General features: G+C 38.3%; 1 protein-coding gene across 2 annotated transcripts in view; it reads left to right on the forward strand.

The window, feature by feature from the left end:
- Nucleotides 1–17,085, forward strand: part of CDK14 (cyclin dependent kinase 14) — a 310,857-nt gene that overhangs the window by 190,118 nt on the left and 103,654 nt on the right. The window lies entirely within an intron of this gene.

Genomic DNA, 17,085 nt, shown 5'->3' on the forward strand with positions numbered 1-17,085 from the left:
TTTTGTGCTCTGGGTTTGGCCAGAGCGAAACAAAAGGGTTTGACCCTAACAAAAGGTTCAGGAACAATTTTTCTTGGCCCCCAATAAAGGTTTATATCTACTCTGTGCCCTGCTGGGAGCTGTACTGTTGTGGAGTGGGTTTGTTCAGGGAAGGCACTGCTGACCAGAGTGGCTCCTGGTACTGCTGGGTGGTCATCAGGGAAAGTATTGTTGGAGCAGCATTTGCCCCTAACGTGTCAATCTCTGCCTTGCTTCTGACCATAAATTTAGAAGGGAAACATGAGCATACCCTTGCTCTCAAAGGTTATTATGTCAGTAGTCATTTATTTCAAATGCAGAGTATTTATTTGGTATTCTTTCTTGGTCCACGGGGAGAGGAAGAAAGTCTTTCATAATACGTTTTAAAAATTTACATTCTTGACTTTATTCAGCCTTGCTTGCACTGTATCGCTTTTGTTGGGACATCGGGGAATTTAGCAAATGCTTTTAGGAATGACTCATAAAAAGTATCTCTCTAAAACAAGGCCTTACTTGATTGTGATATAAATATAACTCATTTTCTGGAAAATATTTGATTTTTCCACCCTGTTGGCTAATACCCTGAAAGTTCTGTGCTGTGAAAGAATTGCTATGCTGCAACATGGACTGGGGGCAGCAGTTCTGAGCAGTTCCTGTGATGTGTCTCATTGCTTTGTTTGTTTGCCAGCTTGTATATTTTAAGCTAGCTACTTCTGAGCCAGATTCTGGCTTTTGTTTTTTAAACTAATTGTGCTTTTCATTTATTAATTTGAAATTTTCTCCTTATTTATAGAACATGAAATTTTGAAAGTATTAATTCCTCCTTGGAGCTTCATCTCATTTATTGCAGTAAAATCTTATTGACTGTTTTTTTGCTGTTGAAATTGAGGGCATTTGTAACAGCAGAAATCAGGTTCTTCCTTTAGTGGGATCTTATTTGCAATTTATTGTATGAGATTGTAAGATATAGTGCAAAAAAGTGATAGTGATGGGTGTATCATATAAATCTATTTTTGTATGCCTTCTGTAAACCTTTTATGTACTTCTATTTTTTACCTCTATCCTCACAACTATTTGAATGTAAAAATGTCAAGATTAATGCAATCTAGGATGAATTTTGAGTCCTGCCAATTATTTTAAATTTTGTTTTTAAACTGCAATTGCAAATACTGAGAAGAGTGTTGAAATAACAAGTGATAATTTATTCATACTTTCTTTAATTTGATCTTTTGCAAGCCATCAAATAAATAAATAAAATTTTGGTCAGGATGTTTTATGGTCCATGGCAAATCAGAGTTAATTTTAAATACCAATTAATTAGGCTTTCTAATGGTAGTATCTAGTTACCATTAGCTAAATAGTTTCAATGGGTGCCTTCCTAATGTACTCTAAGCATCATTAAGGCTTGAAGTTATCTATTTAAAAGTTACAAGCCAGAGGATTATTCTTGTTTGGTTTTGTATTTGAACAGAGGGATTTAATTCATTAATTCTCCAGTGAATCATAGATAGTAGGGTAGTTAATAGCACTGAAGGAGAAAAGGAATCAGGTTGTTTTACCAGATAACCAATATGATTGACTCCCACACAGTGAGCGCTTGCACTGCTGTGAAAGAAACACATCAGCCATAAAAAGCCTTTTGCAGACAGAGTTCCCAAAGTTCACGTTTTCAGCATCCACCAGTGAGAGTTGCCTTATAACAGAGAGCTCTCTTCTGAAAATGGTGGAAGGCACAGCCCACCTTCACTCTGATCCAGTAATCCCGTTGTTCACACCTTGTACACAACTTGGAACAAAAAGGAACATTAATCTTTGTCGTATCTGCTGTTGCTAGTCATAGGTACATGTCCTTAGTGTGTTAGGAGCCAGGTTGCAGCTCTTAGGGAATTGGTTACATTGTAGTAGGAAAACTGGAAAAAATATAAGAAATAGTAGCCAAGAAAAATGAATGAAATTTAACATGAATAACATTTTAAAAATCTTAAATGGCTGTTTGATTTCCTATTGTTTAGAGGCCATTATTATGTAAATGAAATTAAAATACATTTTATGTGTGTTCTTTTGACGATTATGAAGTTGAAGTCAGAGAGATTCTCTAAATGTTTTTGTGTATCTCTACTGCTGGCTTCTTCACATATCTACATAGCAAAAATAGATGCAACACAACACACCACATATGTTTGTTCCTCATTATGAATGGTGTTTATTTACGTTTCATAACAGCTTAATTAAGTGATTGTTTGTAGTAGATTGAGAACAGCGGTTGATCTTTCAGTTTTGTTTAAAGGACTTTGCTCTTTAAGCTTGTCTCTCCTGACTTCTATTGATTCAATTTGGGGGTTTTTGAAAGGTAATACACCCTGATTCTCTATTTCTGTTACAGCAGCTGTTTTTAATAAGCGTACTCAGGTTCTATTACAACCACAGGCCTCAGTAAAATAGCAAGGGTTTATACACAGGATCTGTTCTCAGAATCAGACCAGCACTTGGAGATGTTGATAAATAAGCAGCTGCAAGTTGTTATTGTTACACTTTGGATCTGATAATGCAAATTCTTTTTTCTGCCTAAAATTAAAAGTGTTGATAAGCTCTTTTAAAAAAACTGTGCTTACCAAATGGGACTCACATGTATAAGCAGGTTGCTTTCCCAGAGAGGTTTAACAGTGAATAAAGTGCCTTAATGCAGAGGTGTTTTGGTTTAATCATGTAGTATATGATTACATTTTCGGTCCTGCTTTTTTCCTGCATGTTGAAACTGGGGTTACTTTCTGGGTTGAAATGTGTCATAGAAAATAAGAGAGGAAAGTGTAGTATCATAGAATTTAATCATAAAATCATTAAGGTTGAGTCTAGCCTTTGACTGAATACCACCTTGTCAACTAAACAAAACCATTAAATGCCCTGTCCAGTCATTTCCTGAACCCTTCCAGGGATGGCAACTCCAGAACCTCCCTGGACAGCCAGTTCCAATGCTTGACAACAATTTCAGTGAAGAAATTCTTGCTGATGTCCAGCTTTAACCTCCTTGGGCGCAGCTTGAGGCCATTTCCTTTTGCTCTGTCACTGGTTTTTGCTATTACAGCCTGTAAGAACTAACAAGTCCCTTGCCTCAAAGTATTAAACGATTGATGTGTCATCATCATTTCCTGCAGACTTTTTGCTTTGCCATTCTCTGAGACAAGCAGCTTGGGTTTTTGTTGCAAGGTGCTAGGTCTGATGGACTGAAGACATGAAGTGGCAATCTTAGCATTTCTATTTCGTCTTGCAATAGGTGCACAAGACAGGATGAAACTTTGATCAAGTGCACATTGAGCAGTAAAATCATGAGAATAGGAAAAATGTGTGGCAATGTGTTGATTCAAAATAAAATTACACAAAATTGGGAAATAGCATTTGGCTTCTGATAAGGAATAGCTAAGATCTTTATCAGTAGTTTATTCCTGTTCATCATTTGTTAGCATACATATCTCTATACGCAAACTTTGAGGTTTTCACATCAAGGAGAATGTGCCATTGTAAATATAAAATTTAGTTATGTCTAGATGTTCAAGCTGCACCAAATGCCTTCAAGCTAGCCCCATACCATGGAAAAATTGACAGCTCCTTGGATCTGGTGATGATCAGTATGAATTAGTTGAGTGTTAAAGCTGATTACGCTGAGCAGCCTGAAGTATGCTTGTGCATGCCACGCTGGAGATATCAACTTGGTTACAGCTCTGATTTTTATATAAACATGTGCTTTTATACTTGCTGCTCTTAACAGATTCAAAACAGACCAGAGTTGAATCTCTTGTGTTAGCTAAATTTTTCTTTGGCAGAGATTTATTTTTTTTTAAGTGGGAAGGTATTTCTGTCTTTCTGTCTTTTCTATCTTACAGGAGCTTTCTGAGAGCCACAATTGATCAAAGTGAATTTTCCTCCCAGGCTCTGAAGCCTTCCCCATAAGGGAATAATCTGTGCATCGCCTGAACTTTAGCCTTGGTGCCACTACACTGCAAATTAGATTTCACTGCAAGAATAATATACAAAGAGCTCTCCTGGTACTTTGTAGCTCTCTGCACAGGCAGGACAATGGCATTTAAAGGCTGGTTTGTCTGAAAATGGATATTCTCTCTGCAAACATGGTTGTGGGAAGCATGTGCACCGCAGCAGCATCACACTGCAGGTAGGGTGTCACAGCAGGAGTGGGAAGTGGCAGCCAGAGCTTCTCTATTTCCTGACACACATATTGAATAAGCTGAGGACTCCTCTCTGATATTGGATGCTGTTGCTCTGTTTGGTATCATAACACACAGTACTAAAAAGTAATTAAAAGGGAGCAGTATGCATTGAGCTCAGCAGCCTCATCTGCCAAAGGGCAGCACTAGAAATGCCAGATTTCCACATGGAGCTGTGCAGCAAAACACAAGAGTTTGCCATTTCAGATAGCTATGGAAAATTACATTTTCATTTCAATGGGAATGGAAATGCTTCTCCCATTATTGAAGATCTTAAAGGCTAGCAATATTATTTTTATACATATTTGCACATATACTTGTGATATACAAGCCTGAATGCAAGCTAGTAGTGTTTCCTCCACGTCTGATGTTAACAGGCATTAGTGAAGCTGCAAAGCTTACTTCCTGTAGTTCTGTATCTGAAGGTTTGCTTCATGTCACTGACATCCTCTGAAGCCTGGGATAATGCTTTTTGAGAGCTTTTAAGCTTATGATGGACCCAAAGAAAATGTGCTTTCTGGTACATTGTATTAGTAGCATCTTTTGGGAAGCTAGCAATGCTAAACCCAAGGGAAGAGTACTTTAAACCATTGGATTTTGAAGTTCATCTGTGTAATCAGCTACTTAGTCAAATCTATTGGTCTTTTTTCCCATTTCATTATTTAAAATATGTTTTTCTTTCACTCAGTAAATACTTTGGCTCTAAAACACAGGTCATTCATCTCTGATGGAATACATGTAACTGTGAGGCTGAACGTGGGCTGAAATTTTGTGTTGTGTAGGCAGAGTGTCTATGGTGCCATCTATTCTTCTGGTTGGATGAATCTATTGTAATATAAATGTAATATTGTTCTTGCTTAGAGGGCAAAGTTTGTGTTTTCCTCCCATGTCTTTCCATTTGCTTCCCACCAATGACTTCATGAGGAAAATGAGGGGGGGTTTGAAACTAATTAATTAGAAACATGCTGCTGACTTCTATCTAACACAATATGTAAGTAGAGAAGTGCAATCCTGCTAATAAATCTACCTCTCCTTTGCATTATGACAACAAGATGAAAAATATTTTACTTCTTTTCAGCACCACTGAAAATTAATTACATAAATAGCAGGATTCTCTACCTGTGGGTCTTCTCTTTGAAGCTGTTAGCACTTACTCAGTATTTTACTATACTTGCCTGCAGGTTTTGCACTGATACCACTTTTACAAGGTTCCTCTCTGGGCTTTATGTCTTATGCCAAACTTCAAATGAAAGTAATTCTAAACTAGGCAAGTATGAGTGAAATTAACCTTTGAAATGAACTTTAAAAAACAAAGTAAAATCTTCTATGTGTTCATGCTTTGTAAAGGATTCTGGTAATATTTCAGATTTCTTTTTGGAGTTTCAGCTCGGTTTTTGATCTCTGATTGCGCTATATTGTTTTGTCTATTACTGTGTGAGTAGAGTTTTTCCCATATAACAGGGCACAAGGTAAATTATGCTAATTTGCATTCACTTTTTGTGCAGAGCTCCCATCCTCACCATGTCTGAGTATCAATAGTCTGTGCTGTTTTTGCCTTATACCATTAAACCCATATGGTCCTGGGAAAACAAACTTGGCCTAGGATTTAAAACCAGCAATCTTGTAAAAACATAGGACACTTTCTGCAGGAGTATTGCCTATGTGTGTTAGGAAAGGAGACTTTAAAAAATATGTATCTCACACTCTGCTAACATTTCTTTTAGAAATTGGGGCACTCAATCTCACATTTATCTATGTTTAAAGTCATAAAAACACCCACCAGTGTATCATGGACACTTTCCAGGGGAGCTACCAGCTGGCAGCAGAACAGAAGAAAAGGAGAGGAAATAATAAATTAATGTGTAAGCCCATCTTTTTGCTTTGAGGGTTGGCTGGATTTCAGGCCAGCCAGTCACACACCCTCATGCACATAGGTGTCATCTGCCTGCAAGATGTTCCTGTCCAGCCTGGTAAATTCTGAGCAAAACCCTGAGCATGGCTGGGCTGGCATTGCAAGAGTGTGGGTTATTATCATCTTGGTAGTGCAAAACATGAGGAGTTATTGGCTATCAGAAAAAGAAAACAAATTAAGGCATGGTTCAGTGGAAAACAATGGCTTTGTGGTTTTCTTTGGAATCAGAATGTTTACTTTCTGTCGTATTTCACTTGCTGAATGAGAAATGGGCTATAATTATAAGGAAGCATTGTTTCTTTTCCAGACTTGCCTCTAGCCTTTGAGATGGTGTTTACAGACAATACATTAAAAAAAATGTGATGAGACTCAGCTGGTGCAAATCAGTACCTGGTGTAAATCTACATCTTTGCAAAGAAACAATATTCATTGCACTTGAATCTTCCCTTTTCCCTTTCTTCTTTCACTTGTGTCTGAATTGCACACTGCTTGTCAAAAGTGAGTTTTCTGTGTAGCATCTTGATGGCCAAAACTGTTGTTTATGATCTGTAGCAGAAGTTGAAACATCCTTAAGGTTAAAAATGTCTAAAAATCAATGTGAGGCTGTTTTACATGGTGATTTTGGAGATGGGTTATGAGAATCAGAGATTGATATGTCTTGCCTGTTGACACACGTTTCTTTATAGACTTCAAGAATAATAGCCAATTTCTTCTGTCCTCCTTAGAGCTACTAAAAGTAAATGGTTCTCTCTGTCATGGTGTCTGGGGAAAACTGCCCCTTCAGCCCATGCACACACTTTGAGGTACCATTTGCAGTAAGCCTAATTTGAGTAAAGTTAGGCTTTATTACCTATTTCAATGTTTCCATTATCAATGCCCAAAACTAGGTATTAATTTAGCAAGATGCTGAGCATTTGCCATAAGATTGTCTTCAATTCTCATTTTCACAAGCTGCTGATCCATAGTGAGCTCAATGCAAATTTTGAGGTAAGCTTAGTGATTTCAGGAAGCTTCAAGTTTTCAAGGGGCAAACATTAGTACACCTTGATTAGGATGGCTGCTTTTCTATTTCATTAAATGGCTATGGTTCAATAACTTCGGCTTAAAATTTTCATATGTTGAAAAATTTTTACAACCTCATCCAGGTTTTAATTATACATATAAAAATGCTGTCACACAATTTCTGTGTGTCCACTATTTGTGTGTTGCCACTTCTTATGAGACTGAGAAAAGAAAATCCTACTGACAAAATCAGTATTAATAAGTAGGAAAAGGGAAAAGAAAGGGAAATTAAATGTATTCTGCTACATATGAAAATGTGAAAAAAAAGAAAGTCTTCAGAAGATCCTGAGTATAGGAGAATTACCTGACTAGGATCTTAATGCAATTGGTATTCTCAAATGAGTGTGAAATAAACAGAGCAGGTTATGAGCAGTGCAGTATTATGTTTTGTTCTTTTGCTTTGGTTCTCCCTTCCACAATCTTCTAAGCTCTGAGTTTAAGGTGATTCGGAGGCTAAAGCAGAGCAGGAATCTCCAACTGTCAGTTGCAGGAAGAGAAATGTTCTGTGCTTGCTGTTTGTCCTTAGAGTGTGCATGTATATCACTGTGCAGCTGTATTTCTGGCAACCGAGGTCTGTTCCCAAGTACATCACAGAAAGCCAACAATATATTTTGTGACACTGTAGTGAGAGTTCTTCACAGTGCTTTCTCAGGGCAGAATAGGACCCAAATGGCTGCAGTGCAAATTCTCAGACCTGTTGGTGATGGAGCAGAACAGCATAAGGTAAATATTTAGCAGAAAATGTAGTGTGCTACAGCAGGTATGTTCTCACATAAATATGATTACCCTGATGAGTACAAATCAAAGAAGATTTTTAGCATCTGACTTAAAACATTGGAAGATTGCAGTTGGACTTTTGTATTTTTTAATAGGTGAGAAATCAGTTGACTTTGTAAGCTTTCAATTTGATTAAACTTTATTACATTATAAAGAGGGGTTTATTACTTTAGAATAATGCCTGCTTCCTTTCACAGATATTTTAAAATATTCTAAATCTACTTCTTTTTCAAAATGGTGTTATTAAAATTATAACTCATTTTCATCTTAGAACAGATTATATTTGCATTTTCAACCTATATATCCTGAGTGTGATTGTATTATAATAGCTGGTAGTTGTGCTGTTCTCATAAGAGAAACAAAAGTACATAAACTTTGTATCTCTGAATTGGCCCTTCATGAAAATCAGAGGAAAAGCAGCCAAGGATTTTATCAATTCTTTAAGTATCCTTCACATCTCATCTTGGTATGCATCCATAAAACATATTGCCCTAATTACTTAAAAAAAGACCTTAATAATTTGGATGTTGGAGATGCTGTGCATTTTGGGATAATCTGCCCTGGTCTGATGAGTGAGATTTGTGGTTGATGATATTGCTATGCTGCTGAGCCAGCTCATTGCAGTATGTTAGCATTCCTCCTTCCTCTTGCAAAGGGAGGGTGGGGATGAGGCCCTGCTGACCTCACTGCATCATATCACTTTATCAGCTGCTCAGCAGTTCAGAGCAGTTTAAACTGTACCCAGGGAAAATATTCTTTTGTTTGTTTAATGGGTTTTTTCATGAAAACTCTGCAATACCATATTCCATAAAAAAATTCAGACCAGTGAATGTAGCTGAAAACTAAGGGTAGTGAAACACTTGTTTGCTACTAAAGTCATCTCTTCACTGGACTACATTTACTTTCAGTAAAATGTACTTTTGGTGCAGCTTCCTACCACTTCTGCTTTATAGTATCTTCTTCTTGCTAATGTTCTCATGGTTTTGTTGCTCTTGTGGCCTTTTAAATAGCTTGATGATAACATTGTGCTGCTCATCTGCATTCCTCACATACTCCAAGAGATCAGCTGTGCCTACAGGGTTGAGAGGTTGATTTTTCTCTCTGATAACTTGCATAGTTGATTGTCCAAGTTTCATTGGTGTAGTATCTCCCTTTCTTCTATTTCAGTGAGGTCTTTCAAATTTACCCCCAAAATACCTTGTAATAGCAGAGTTGTCATGTTAAAGATTAAAATTGTCATTTCACTGTTGTAGTATCTGATGCCCCATCATTTTTGAGCCTTCATGTCATCAATATTTCAGGCCATGCATTTCTATGGACTTCAATGTACTGGGAACAGAGCATAAGAAATTGTTACTCCAATCTTCCCCCTCCTGTCTCTCATTATTGACTACCAATGGTACTGAAGCTCATTCTCATATATCTGTGCAAATTTTCTTTTTTTAATTTCTGTATCCTATTTATTTAGTTACCTGTTTCTCTCTCTGGATTGCTTTTTTTTCTGTTTTTCTGGGAAAAAAAAATGGAGCATGATATACAGGTGTTAAGTAGCTCAAATCATTTGAGAATTTACTGTAATTCACTCACAATTCACTAATTATTTCAGTGCAAGCCCCCTCAGTTCATGTTGGAGCTGCAGGCAGTATGTTCCCCGAACACTGAGTCCTCTCAGCTCCTTTCTCCAGTGAGCAGAGAGGATCAGTTGCAGCAGCTCCATTTTGCCCTAAAGCAGGGCTGCCAAGAGCAGGATCTGCCACTGCAGTGCCCTGCAGGCAGTGTAAGGTTTAACTGGAGACAGGAGGTGACTACAGCCTAGTGCCTCCTGCTTGGTGCTTTTGCCAGCTCAGAAGTCATGGACAAAGTTACCCAGTGCACCAATGTCAGAGCAAACAAGATGGTTCGCTGAAGCTGGCAGTGCTGCTGCCCCTCCCAGCTGAGACAGACCAGCTTTCATCTTCATTTAAATAAGCAAAGTGAAAACTCAGGCTGCCATCTGCTTAAGGCCACAACTGCTAAATGAGTGATAAATGGTTAAATCACAGCTTCCAATTTTTGAAAAATTTTATCATCCCAACATTCTGTACTCTTTCAAAACCCATTTCTGATCTCAATGTTTGGGCATGTACCTCATGGTGTCAGGGCAGTGAACCCCTTCCTTTCAATGGGTTTGCTAGGAAATAGGTGAAGAAAGTGTCAGGACAATGGGTAGATGTTTCCGCAAAGAATTCACTGGAAATTTCCAAAGTGCTCTGAGTGAGGTGTGCTGGCTCTCTAGGCTGCACTGGAGGATGCAGGTTCTGTTCAGCCAGTCCTCCCACAGATCTTACCATCCTCTGGTGAGAATGCATAACTCCCTGGGATTCTGCACTGACCCAACTTAAAATGTCTCAGCTGCTTTTACAGCCACTCTCTCTCCATCAGACGTAGGCTGACATTTCCCCCATTTATAGGAAGAAAATATTTCTGTACTTCCATTTTTCATTTTTCTTGCTTGTTCTGTGCCTGTGATTCAGAAGGATAGTATAAAACTATTTTCTTTTGTAGCAGCAAAATACTGCTGTTTGGAGTGAATACCGCAAGCATCATGCTGTGTTTTGTTGAAGGAGGCACACTTCCAACTGTATCACTTGAAATGGATTTTAAGTGATAAGGTTAGACATTTTTTAAAGGGATTTGATTTGGGATTTCTGATAAGGTTCAGTGTAGGAATCAGCTGGATATTTAGACATCCAAGAAGAGTACTCTTATCTATCTATATAGCCATCACAACTGGAGCTCATTATTAATGCCCTCACTGTTTCAGAAACATTGTACCACCTGAACCTGCACATTCTTCAAATGGCAGTGTGACTGGCAGCCTTCCTTTTCTGCAGATTGTCACTTTAAAAACTTGACAAAATACCCACTGCATCACTGAGCTCCATGTGGCTTCACAAATCCATTCAAAATTGAGATTATTACAAGACCAAGACCTTAATTGGCAAAATAAGGAGCTGGAAAACTTCTAGATCAGATTCGAATGTCGTGCTGTTCTGTGATGCTGAGTACCAGGCTTCATGTATAGGTCTCAGTGTATGTTACCTCCCCTGGTTTTTTAGATGAGAAAAAGAATTTTCATGATACTTTTTTTTTCCTCCAGACAGTGAGCTCAGCTCTAGTATTCTCTCTCCTTAGCACAACAGCTTTCCTCTGCAAGTATATTTCTATCCCATAAGCAGCACGTGTCACAAGCTTCTGTTGTGCTGTGCTTGTGCTGCTCCTGGGGCGTGGGGAGTGGTGAGCCTGGTGTGGTGTCAGAACCAGGCACAATCCTTCCTCTGACGTGCTGGGACTGGGCACCAGGCCAGAGACAAAGCATTCCAGCATCAGAGAAGTGCATTGTGCATTCACTGCTTAGGCGTGGAGGTTTGTTCTGAGGGAACCTTGATTGGTTCCTGTGAAAACCAGTGGGTCAGAGAAAATCCATGTGGAGAAAGGATGTGATCCCAAATGGTCTGGTCTTGTTTAAGCAGTTGTAGTTAAATGACACCATAGTGAAGAAACGTAATTTTATTTTAAATAAAAAGGTTTTTCTTGCTGTTTTTATGATTATTCATAGGAATATGCATACTTTGGTCTCTTAATTATTTCAATAAGCTTTCCAGCTGAATGGCAGCTTTAAGCCCTTAAGTATCCTGATGCAACAGCGTAGCTTGGCCTGTGACAATGGGATTGGATACTACAACACCAGGTAGGAATTCATATGTGTTAACTGAGCCAGTTTTATGGTCTTCAAAAAGACCATAAAGCCAGCTTTATGATCCAAGGGGAGCATTGCTTTTCTGATTAGCCAGCATTTCCAAAAAACCCTGTACAGTGCATACCTGGAATTCAAATGAGCCAGCTGCTGAGCCAGCACAGCAGGGCTTCTGGAAGTACATTTCAGAAAAGCTTCCCACAAGGTTCTGGCTTTTATTTTTATTCCCCTTTTTCAGTTTAAAGAAAATAAGTCAGTAAAAAAATTAGAAATAAATCTTTAAAGAGCATGTTTAGGAGAGGACTGTCTGTTTGGGTGGGTTGTTCCAAAGGCTTTGCAGCCTTGACAGGATAGGAAATGGAAAATGCAGAGCCTATCACTATCTGTACAGAGTAAATCAGAGCAGATTTTAAAGAATATGTAAACAAGCATGACTTGTGAGCCACAGGGTCCCTTCTGGCAGAAAATTGGTGGCTTTGCAGTGAAAAAATCCATTCTGTTTGCTCCCAAGCAGTGAGGAAGAGACCTTCCAGCACAGCTAGCAGCAGCAGCTGCTTCTTCCCATGTATTAACACCAATCCCTTCTTCAGTGAAATCATTCCCTCTCTGTAACCTTACTTGAGAGCTCACAAGCTCTGTCAATGTCAGAAGACCAAACTTCTCTCCTTGTAGAGGGGGAGAGAAATCTTTTGAGGTTAGCTTGAGTCTTCTACATGAATTTTCTTCCCAGTCTTTTCCTGATCCACAGCCTTGAGGTCTACAAAAGCTTTTCTCTTTTAATAAGGATCAGTTTCATCCTGTTGAGGTCTTTTATAGTTTCTGCAGCTCCAAAGCACATACCAGAGAACCTAAGTCTAGTTTAATGTCAGAATTTTAAAATTCTGATTATGGGAATTTTTGCTGATGGAAGGAGACTCCTGAGCAGAGGTGGCTGGGAAAGATGAAAGGACAGGTTCTCTGTTCTGCTTTTAGCAGTTCAACATGGAGCATCTCTCACAAAGGAGCCATCTTTTCACTTTGGTGCTAAACAATCTCCTTTTACCATATTCATCATCGTTTAACTAGCTTTTGATTTGGCAAAATTGCTGCATGGTTGTGCTGGTGTGAGGGAAAGTGCAGTCTCTGTCAGGAGTTTCCTTTTTCCTTTTTTGCTGCTAATTTCAGATTATGTCTCTACATCCTAGGCCCCTCTTACTTTCAAAATAAATTTGCCAAATCCTTTTTTCTAGTTCTTTTTTAGCATTCATCTCATTCACGTAAATATTTTAGTAAGAATCACTAAATTAAAAAACCAGTTTCTTCCACCATGTGAACTTTTATGAATGCTCTGAGTTACTAAAATAGGGCCTTATGATGATATGTGCTGACTCCCTGTAGGAAGAGGATGTCACAGTCCTGCATGAGTTGTTTCACCCTTGCTTTTTCTCGTTGTGAAATTTAGATTAAATACTCCAGTTCTGTGCTGATTCCAGTTCAGTTTGGATTATGGGCAGAATTTGTTTCTAAAAGTCATCTCATCAAATCACAGGAACAGACCTGTCCAAGTGTAGTAAGCATTTAGTAGTTACCTTTTGGAGTAACCAAAACCCTTCCCTGAGTGAACATTTAAGGACCCTGGCATGTCAAACCCCCGTGGTGCTCTGTTGGAGGGTTTCATTTCCTCTTGTGCTGATGCTCTGCAGAGCTGTGTGTGCCGTGAGGGCTGCCCAGCTCCTCCTCGTGCCAGCTGTCTGGTGCAGGGTGAGTGGGCAGAGCTGGGCTGGCTGTGGGCACCCTCCAGTGCCGCTGCCCTCCTCACCCTGGCACAGCTGCACTGCTGCCCCTGCCAGGCTCCCCAGAAAGGTGCCTCTGGTCACTGTGGCCGTGAGGAGAATGATGAATTTGCTTGTGCTGCAAATGGTATGGAAACAGTGTTGGAATAAATTTAACTTCGCAACGCAGACAGCTACTAAAATATTGTTTATGTACATAAGTAAGGATGGAAAAAATCACATATTAAAAAGGTTTCCTGGCAAGACTTCACTGTGTTTTGCCTCATGGGGAAAGGAAGTTAAGAACAGTTGGGCCCTCTACTGTTTCAAGTACCTCATTTTTCATCCTTGACAGAGCCAAAGCAAAAATATTACTTGAGCTTGACGTTTTTGTTTTTTTTTTTTAATGAATATGTGTTATTAGAATTTTGTGGGAATATTTTGCTTCCTTCATGCATACTGGCACATCACCCCAAGGTTTTAGAATACAGCTTCATGTATTGAATCACTTCTTATGCTTAAAGGAAGTGGTTCAATTACCCACATATAATGGAATGATGATATTCCACTTAATGTCTGAGTCAGGCTTTTTTTGAGCCTCATTCTGTTCTTACTGCTTCTTTTTTCACCTTAAAGAATAAGCTCCAATAACTTGCATATTTTCACAAAACAGCATCACTTTCCTTACAGCAAGAACAGGTTTATGGGGTTGGTGTGGAGGTGCCTTTTCTCTTTTCTGTTGCTCTTGCTTCCCAACCTCATAATCTGTGCAGCAGGTACTTCATAAGACTAGTGAAAGAATTTAATACCTTTTTGTTTGGTTGGTTTTTTTTGGTTAAGACCATGTTTAGATCATTTACAAAATAACTTGTAAAATAAATACTCCAACCAGTTTGTTTTCTAACCAGCCTTGTTTTCTCTTAAATCCATAATTCTGATTTAATTTCCTGATTGAATGCAGTTCAAATAAAAAATATTCTTTTGCACATTATCATTATGCATATAAAATGGTGGCTGTTGAATTTTTTTTCCTTCTGCCATATATTGTCATTGCAAGGGTTTTTTTCATGATTCTGGTAGCATTTGCATATAAGGAAGCAAACAAAATTACCACCTCTTTTATGCATAAAACTAAGAATAAGAATTTGAAATTCTGTATTTGTGTGCAAAGTGTTTAACATTTTGTTCTGAAGAGGAATCATACAAGTTATGTTTTCTGTATCCTTAATCAGTTGCATTACATTTTTTATATTTTTAATCTGTTTCACTGGTATTTAATTTCTTATCTGTGTGGGAATAATGAAGGGATATTTTGTTGACAGTTGACTGAAAAAAACACAGAAAGATTGCTATGTAAGAAAAATAATTTTATTAAAATATGGTTTTCAGGTTCTGAACAAGGCCCTTATTGCTTTCCACATGGGAAGACACTGCCTAGATTACACAATCTTACTTCAGTTGTTTTAGCTTTGAACTGACATGGATTCCTGGTCTAGGAACTATGTGCAATTTTTGCTACTCATTTAATGAAGTAAGGCTTCAATATTCTAAATCTCAAGGACAATGAATAGGCATGTGGTATTTACTTTTCACATATCCAAATAAATAATTTCTTGCCAATTTAACAAAAATGAAGTTACTTTTTCACTGCAGCTGTGAACCATGGAACTTCCACAACATTCCCAAGGGTAAAATGTGTTTGGCCCCTAACAAAGCTGTAAGTGCATTACGCAAATTCATAGATTTACGGTTTTTCCTTATGGAAACTGAACAGCAAAACCAAACCTCCAAACTCCTGATGTGAAGAAATGAAATAAATGATTGGTGTTGAGGCAGTTCCATTTCTGGCTCTGTGTTTTGGACATTAAACTTGACACTCAGCTGTCACCGTTGTGCCCAGCAGGGAGCCAAGGGAAGCCTCGCTGCAGTTGTCAGTCAGCAGACTCTGACTCAAAATGCAGAATACACAAATAGTTACTGGATGCTTTTTCTAACCTATATTGGTTATACTGAAACCAAATGCTAAGTTGAAGGATGAAGTTCATTCTTTGGTTTTCACTGCTGTCTGTACTTTGTGCTCACTGGCATTGTTGGGCTGTAACACAGAACTTTTCCAGATTGTGAAGAGGATGTGGTTCAGATCCACCTGAGTCTGCTCCTCAGGAGGGGAATGTGGCTGTAGGTGGATCATCTGGACAAATGGCTTAGCACCATTGCTCTTCCAGAGCAGAAATTCTGTGTCCAGAGGTGGCTCTGAGAGTGATGGAAAAACCCTGGAGCTCACGCTGCTCCTCAAGAGGCAAATATAAAGCAGTAATGTACTTTCCCCTAATGGAATGGAAAGCACCTAGGTTTTTTACTAAGTTTAAAACTTCATTAGGTATTTCTGTTTCCAAAGAACAGAACAAATTTTTGTTGAAAAACCAAACATCTGAAACCTCCAAATCTCACTCAACAGAAAGGGATTGCTGATTTGGAAATGGTCTGCAATGCTTATTCTCTTCCTCTTTTGATTGAGTTCAGTTCCTCAAAGAGCTGCAGTCTCCCATGGTACATCACAGCCAAGGATTCACTAAATGCAGTATATTTTACCCAGGAAACAAGAGGACTGGAAAAAAAATCTTGAACATCCTTAAAAGGTACAATAAAATAAGAAAACATTTTTATATCCAGCTTGTAACTTTTCCTGGTTAAAATTTTAGGGCATTTTTAAACAATCCACTCTTCTTTTAAAAGGAAAAAATTGCATTCCACTGAAATTTTTTTTTTACACTAAATTTTAGTTGTTCATCAAGCTGACCTAACTTTAAAAAAATTAAAATTCTGCATATGATTTAGCCTGATTTCCATAACTCTTGTCTAAGGAAAGGCAGCTCATTTGCATTCTGCTCTTGTCTTCCATTCTGCTCTGGATAATACCACAGGCTGCAGGTTCTTTGTCTTGTTGAAGTCCAAACCATCACCCCTCTTGAGGATCATCAGCTCTAACAAGGGTTAAAGTATATCAGTATATAGAAGTAATTTGCAGCTTTGTCTATTCAAAACTTGTAGTGTAAAAGGAAATGTTTTTCTTTATTAATTATGCCAGCAATCGGGAAAGAGCTGGTAGGAAAGATTTGCACTGCTGCTCATCTAATAGATGGCAGTAACGTGGGATGGTTTTGCATTTGAAGCAGAACACAGGACAACATGACTAATTGTGTTGGTAGAGTGGTGCAAAGCTCACTGTAAATTAATTATTCCCTTGTACACCAGGGAATGGTGACTCCTTGCAAAACCAGATGCTAAACCCCAAATTTTTCTTATGTTAAAAAAATAAGGTAATTCAGTAGCCCTTGATGCATTCTTGTTGCATTTCCCAGGAAATCTTTCTATATCATGCTTGTGTATGGAGATTTGAACAGCAGGTTCTGTTTTTATGACTTTCTGCCAAACCCTAATGGTATCAACTGGCAGTACAGGTATTTCATCCTCAGTATCCTGACGTATTGTAAATCAGTTATTTTTATATAAATAGACTTCTTATCCTACAAATGGAATTAGAATCTGGTCCTGATTTTTAATAGCAAGTTTCTAATGAGAACATCATTTTATATGCTTTGTCAGAGAACA

The sequence above is a fragment of the Ammospiza caudacuta genome, chromosome 1, assembly GCF_027887145.1.
Source record: "Ammospiza caudacuta isolate bAmmCau1 chromosome 1, bAmmCau1.pri, whole genome shotgun sequence".
NCBI lineage: Eukaryota > Metazoa > Chordata > Aves > Passeriformes > Passerellidae > Ammospiza > Ammospiza caudacuta.